This window comes from Melospiza melodia, assembly GCF_035770615.1.
Source record: "Melospiza melodia melodia isolate bMelMel2 chromosome 7 unlocalized genomic scaffold, bMelMel2.pri SUPER_7_unloc_1, whole genome shotgun sequence".
Lineage (NCBI taxonomy): Eukaryota > Metazoa > Chordata > Aves > Passeriformes > Passerellidae > Melospiza > Melospiza melodia.
The window spans coordinates 2475563-2482731 of NW_026948497.1; positions in this window are offsets into that span (position 1 = coordinate 2475563).

A 7169-nucleotide genomic window follows, 5' to 3' on the forward strand; every position below is an offset into this window, starting at 1 on the left:
GATCTCAGGGTGCAAAACGAACCGACCCAGTACAAGGGGGTTTGCAATGATAATCGAAAAAAATGCACCTTCATTGAATGACCACAGCAAAATGCGATAGAGGGATTAAGGGAGAGAAAAAGAGAGAGGAAGAGAGAGACAAAAGAGAGAGAGAAAGAAAGAGAGAGGGGATAGAGCTACCAAACATAGAGACAAAGTCCTTTGGTCCAGTCCAGTCGAGGATCCACTGTTATGTCGGGGAGATCTCGAAGTCTCTCGCTAACTCAGAGGTTTTTATTATGATAACTCTATTGGAAATTGTGAGGGTGGGGAAACAGATGCAATAAAGAATAGATGTAACAGGTAGTTCATACTTTCAGCAGTAAACGAGAGCCATTGTCTTCTTGGTCCAGCGGTCACAACCTGCAGGCAAACATCTCGCTTTGGTCAGCTTGCCTCCCCCACACACCTGCCCCGGGCTGGGGGTTTCAGTCCCAGTCCTTGGAAGGAGCAGAGGGGCCTTTTCACATGGGGGTTCCATGTCTCAGTCCTTGATGGAGAGGCTCCTTACATCTCAGTCTGTCTGTCACGGTGGTTGTGAAACAGGTGAGGGTCTTCTGTGGGGAAATCACCTGAAACTCAGCAGAAGTCCAGCCAGGCCGAGAGGTGGGACAGCTTCCAAGGCTGTTGTTGCAAAAAGGGCACGGTGCCCCCTTCTTCTTCTCATTGGGCTCAGTGTAGCACACAGCAAACAACACCTGTGAGAACAATGGCTTAGCAACGCTCTCAGGTCTCAGGCACATGACTTTCTCCCTTGGAGACAGATTTAAGACAGGGAGTTCTTCTCTTCAGTGGTCCCCCAATGACAATCATGAGGCAGATGAGGGAAAATTCGGACAGACTCTCACACGACCCCATGACTCACGATTGTCTTGAGGGATCTTCATCAGCAGAAGTCTGGAGCATCATTGATGAGTCTGCAGAACTCGCCGTACATTGGTAGTATAACCCGGAAAAATAGGGACGATAGAAAGAGAGGAAAAAGAGTGAAAGAGGGAAAAAAAAGGATAGGAGTAGGAGGGGGAAAGGGAAACAATAAACAAACATAATATTGATTATCATAACAATTTTCACAAATGGTTGATTAATTAAAGCAATATTACTTTTAAAACAATTTTAAAGGGTTAAAACCGGAATAGCTATCCTGCTGGGCTTGGTGGTAATGATTTGTAAAAAGTTTATAAACATGCTGGGGTCTGCTCCAGGTATGAATGGTTCATGGCCATGGTTATGCATCCAGTTTGTTAGAGGAGGAGCAGCAGGGGATCAGGCATTTCAGCCTTTGCTTTCCTTCTTCTATGAATCTGTTGCATCACTATTGAAGGATGTTCAGTTTCCCCTGAACGTTAAAGAAACCATCTTTCTGGTATTCAATCTGGTAACCTTCCTCTATACAGCCTGCTGCTTCTCTAGGATGAGGGCTGAGATTTCTAGATGGGCTGATGAGACCCCTGACTCAGGAGTAGACCCCGGTGTGGAAAATCCTAAGTGGTGTGGGAAATGGGAGGATATGGGCCAAATCCTGAAGGAATTCTCTGACCCTATAGTCTGGGATTTTCCCCATGAGCAAATTCAGAACCCAGCTGAGGTGGGGAAATATCTGAAAGAGAAGTACCAGGATGAGCCTAAGGAGAGGAAGTCATTGCAGTGAGCTGGGCCCTGGCTTGTGTTCATCGCTCACTGCTAGATCCTGTCGGGCAGCAGACAGAGGCAGGGGGGCAGGGAGATAAATCAGCAACTATCTCGGTGACTCAGGCTGCAGCCAACAGCCCAGGCTCAAAGCCAGCAGCCAAACCAGATAGTGAGCCTAAGCCAGCAGCTAAACCAGAAAATAAGCCTCAACCAATGGCTGTTGCTGCCAGTAGTAGAAGTGAGAAATGCACGGACAAGACCAGTCGACCAGTGGATGATGTGGATGATGATGATGAAGGAGTAGGAACCTCAATGCCTCCCCTCATAAAATCAGGAGTCAAAGCAGCGGGTGCAAGATCAGATGCAAATATTGAGTCCTTTTCCCTGAAGGACCTTCGTGGCTTATGGAAGGATTACATGTGGGGACAGGGTCTGTTTCTATTGCTAGTGTGACAGGGGCATCACAGGATTTTACTTTGGTGGAAGCTGAGGTGAGCCTGACTGGAAATGAATGGAAGAAACACCCTACTGTGACAGGCCCAGAAGCCCCATGCATTTTAGGTATAGACTTCCTCCGAAGTGGCTATTTCAAAGACCCAAAGGGACTCAGATGGGCATTTGGAATAGCTGCTGTAGAGACAGAGGGTGTCAAGCAGTTGAACAGCTTGCCTGGATTGTCAGAAAACCCATCTGCAGCAGGACTTCTGAAGGGAGAAGAGCAACAGGTGCCAATTGCCACTTCCATAGTGCATCGATGACAGTATAGAACCACTCGAGATGCTGTGATCCCCATCCAAAAGATGATCCAAGAACTGGAGAGCCAAGGTGTGGTCAGCAAGACCCGCTCACCGTTCAACAGCCCCATTTGGCCTGTGCGAAAATCTGAAGGAGAATGGAGATTGACTGTGGACTATCGTGCATTGAATGAAGTGACTCCACCACTGAGCGCTGCCGTGCCAGACAAATTCGAGCTCTAGTACGAGCATGAGTGCAAGGCAGCGTAGTGCTTTGCCACTATAGACATTGCCAATGCATTTTTCTCCATTCCTCTGGCAGCAGAATGCAGGCCTCAGTTTGCTTTCACATGGAGGGGAGTGCAGTACACCTGGAACCGACTGCCCCAGGGGTGGAAGCACAGCCCCACCATCTGCCATGGACTGATCCAGGCTGCACTAGAAAGGGGTGAGGCTCCAGAACATCTGCAGTATATTGATGAGGGGGAACGCAGCTGTGGAAGTGTTTGAGAAAGGGAAGGAAATCATCCAAATCCTCCTGGAAGCTGGTTTTGCCATTAAAAAGTCAAGGTAAGGGCACCAGCTCGTGAGATTCAGTTCCTGGGAGGGAAGTGGCAAGATGGACTGTAGTAAACCCCATTCATTTAGCAAAAGCACCATGGAGAATCTACCAAAAGGAATGCTGACACAGCAGCAAGGAAGCTTCCTGACTACATGGACATCTGCCCTATAACCTGTCTCTATAACCATGTAAGGCAATGCCGTGGTAGCCTTTACCTGTCGGTCATTTTATGGTCCCCCTACTCCCTTGCCATTGGTCAAGTTGGGATGCTTGCCAAGCCTATAAAAGTAGCATACTGTACCAGTAGCTCAGAAGAAGAAGAGCTGAGACCATTCATGGACCCCCAGATAAAGCCTTCTCTGTGGAACAGCTTCTGCCTTCTCCTTCTCCTCTCTCTGTCTGCTGCTGCCTCAAGCCCGGGGCTCCACTACCCAGCAAGCAAAGAGCTGAGGTCCTAAGAGCTGCTAATCACTATAGAGCTGAATATCACCAGGCTTGCTAGAAAGGTCGCCCCCCGGCATTGGCCTGAGATGGCTTCGGGACCCGGTCCCTCCTCAGGGACTGAGATCCTGAGCACCAAGGCTCTGCTTCATGATAAGGCTGATCGGAGGCCTTATTAATGGACGGCATCAGATTCCTACAGACGTAATCAACAAGATCACAGCGATGTCTCCACCCACCAATAAGAAAGAAACACAAGCTTTCCTAGGTGCCATAGCCTTTTGGAGGATGCACATTCCTGAGTACAGTCAGATCGTGAGCCCTCTTTACCTGGTCACCTGCAAGAAGAACGAGTTCCACTGGGGCCCTGAGCAGCAACAAGCCTTTGCCCAGATCAAGCAGGAGATTGTTCATGCAGTTGCCCTTGGCCAGTCAGGACAGGACCAGAGGTGAAGAATGTGCTCTACTCTGCAACCAGGAACCATGGCTTGTCCTGGAGCCTTTGGCAGAAGGTGCCTGGGGAGACTCGAGGCCGACCACTGGGATTTTGGAGTCGAAGCTACAGAGGGTGAGAAGCCAACTACACTCCCACAGAGAAGGAAATCTTGGCTGCCTATGAAGGAGTCCAGGCTGCCTCAGAGGTGATTGGCACGGAAGCACAACTCCTCCTGGAACCCCGACTACCGGTGCTGGGGTGGATGTTAAAAGGAAAGGTTCCCACCCCCCACCACACCACTGATGCTACATGGAGTAAACGGATTGCTCTTATCCCACAGTGTGCCCATACTGGAAACCTGAATCGCCCTGGGATTTTGGAGATAATTAGAAACTGGCCGGAAGGTGAGAACTTTGGTCTTACTGATGAAGAGCCACAAGAACCAGTGACATGGGCTGAAGAGGCTCCTCCCTATAACCAACTGCCCCCAGAGGAAATGTGCTACGCTTTTTCCACTGATGGTTCTTGTCACATTGCAGGGATGAACCAGAAGTGGAAAGCAGCCATATGGAGCCCCACACAACAGGTTGCAGAGGCCGCTGAAGGAGAAGGTGGATCAAGTCAACATACAGAACTCAAAGCTGTTCAGCTGGCCCTGGACAATGCTAAGGGAGAGAAATGGCCAAAGCTCTACCTCTACACTGATTCATGGATGGTAGCCAGTGCTCTGTGGGGATGGCTGGAGAGGTGGAAAAAGGCCAACTGGCAGCGTAGGTGTCACGGTTTGATGCTGGCACAATGCCAGTGTCCCCATGAAAATATATGCTCCCTGGTGTCCGCTGTGAGATGTGACCAGGAATAAGCAAAGCAGGCCCCCACTTAGAAATAAAGAAAAGAAACCTTTATTAACTAAACTACAACTCTAAGTAACAAGAAACACACAGGGAAAATGAAAACTTTCCAAAAACATTTCCTCCCCCTGCCACCAAATTTCCAATACATCTATCCCCCAAATCACCAAATCTCGGTACATCATCACCCTTTAGGTAATCAATTCTCAGTTCATCAAGGGGAGAGGAATCCTTCTTGTGCCATAGGCTTCCCCAGGAAACACCGCTGAAACCTCATGTGTTTCCACGTCACTCGTGGCACCGCCTGGAGAACATCTGCCATTGTGACATCTTCCTTCCATGCCCAGTGCTCTCACCACTGCACATGGACCAGAGCTACTTCTAGGGTTGTCCTTTTAAGGATGCTTTGTCCCGTTCCAAAAAGGGCACAGTCGCACCTTTGGGACACCTGTGCCCCCCCCCAAATTTCATCCCCTGGGGCCGAGGGGTACCAACACTGAACCCTCTTGGCTCTGAGCCATTGCCTCCCCCTGGATGCAGTCTCTGTGTCACAGGAAACATGGTTCTGTCCATGGCTATACAGGAAAAGTCCAGCTAAGGCCACTCCATCATCTCTTCCCACCTAAGATTCTTCTCTACTCTCCCGACATCTTTCACTTGCCCAGACCTTCACACTTGCACATTTCCTTGCTCCATTTCATCTCTTATCTCTCTTCTAGGAAAGGTTAATGTTCTGCAAAGATTTCCTTGTCCGAAAAAGGATAAAAAGCTCGGGCTCTGCCCACCCAAAGCTCCCACAGCTGCCGGACCCCTTCTCGCTGCATCCCCCCGCCCTTCTCGGCCAGCCGGGCTGTGCTGCCAGCACAGGATATCAAATTTCACGGTGGCACAGGCGCTCTGTCTCTCTCTGTCTCCTGGGGGGGAGGTGTGGCTGCCCTATGCCTCTCAGGGCTCTTCCACCCTTCCATCCTCGGGCCAGGCCTACCTCACCCAGCCCCAAATCAGCCAGGAGCTGGGCAGGGGAGGTCCGACCTGCTTCCCTCACTGGAACCCAAGAGAGCTTCCCTCGGGAGTGCTCTGCTTTTAAACCCCTGAGTTCTCAGAGGCGTATCCAATGTCCCCAGTGGTCAAACCAGGTGCCAGTATTCAAATGTGAGCACCTATTGGCCTGACCACTTCATATCCCAGAAAACTAACTTTCTCTCAAACCGTGACATCTATATAATCTCAGTCCAGTTTATCCCAGTCTGTAGGAACCCAGTCCATTTGATCCCAATCCATATTTGATCCCAGTCCATATTTGATCCCTGTCCATAGCTTATCCTAGTCCACATATGATCCCAGTCCATAAAATCTGTCATATTTGATCCAGGCCATATTTGATCCCAGTCCAAAGTTGATCCCTGTCCTGATTTGATCCCAGTCCAGTTTATCCCAGTCCATAGTTGATTTTAGTCCATATTTGATCCCAGTCCATTTTTTATCCCAATTCATATTTGATCCCAGCCCGTATTTGATCCCAGTCTATATAAGCTCAGTCCAGTTTATCTCACACTGTAGGATTCCAGTCAATAATAGATCCCAGTGAATAGTTGACCCCAGTCCATATTTGATCCCAGTCCCTATTAATCCCAGTCCCTATTTGATCCAAGTCCCTGTTTGATCCTAGTCCATATTTGATCCCAATCCCTATTTGATCCTAGTCCATGTTTGATCCCAGTCCGTGTTGCCCTGCACACATTCCAGAAGTTTGCAATTCCAGCTTCCAACCAGGAAAATATGTTCCCGCCCTTGAAGGGAAATGGAGCAAAATCCTACAGAGACATTTCCCTGCCAGCCTTCAGGACTTCAGCTCCTGGGACTGGGAATTAAAATAATAATTGGGAAATAAAATAATCAATAATCAGGGGAGGGTCTGTGGGGACAGAGGGGGTCATCTAAATCAGGGCAGGGGTCAATGTAATCAGGGGAAGGGGAATTAAAACAGGGAAAGGCAAAATTAAATCAGGGGAGGGGGCAATTTAATCAGGGGAGGGTCTCTGGTGGTGCCTGGGTCAATTAAATCAGGGCAGGGTCTCTGGTGGTCCGTGGGTCCAGGGAGACACTGAGAGAGAAACAGAGCAGGCAAAGAGAGGCAGGAGAGAAAAGGGGACGCCAAGACAATGAGCTGAGAAGGCGGCGCTCTCCAAACAGAACTGCAACAGACTGAACATGAACGGGAGAGAAATCAGGAAGTCTCAGTTTTCTTTGCTGTCAAATACATCCCACACACCCAGCCCCACACAATCTCCATCCCACCACTCTAATTGAGACCCCAAGACTCTAAATCATTTCCCAACCTCATCTCAGCCTGATGGCTGCGGAATCGAGTGAGTTTGGCATGGGATTGAGTTTTTTGAGGTGGGATTGAGCTCTTTTTGGGGTCAGATTGAGCTGTTTTCACTGGGATTTGAGTGATTTTGAGGTGACAGATC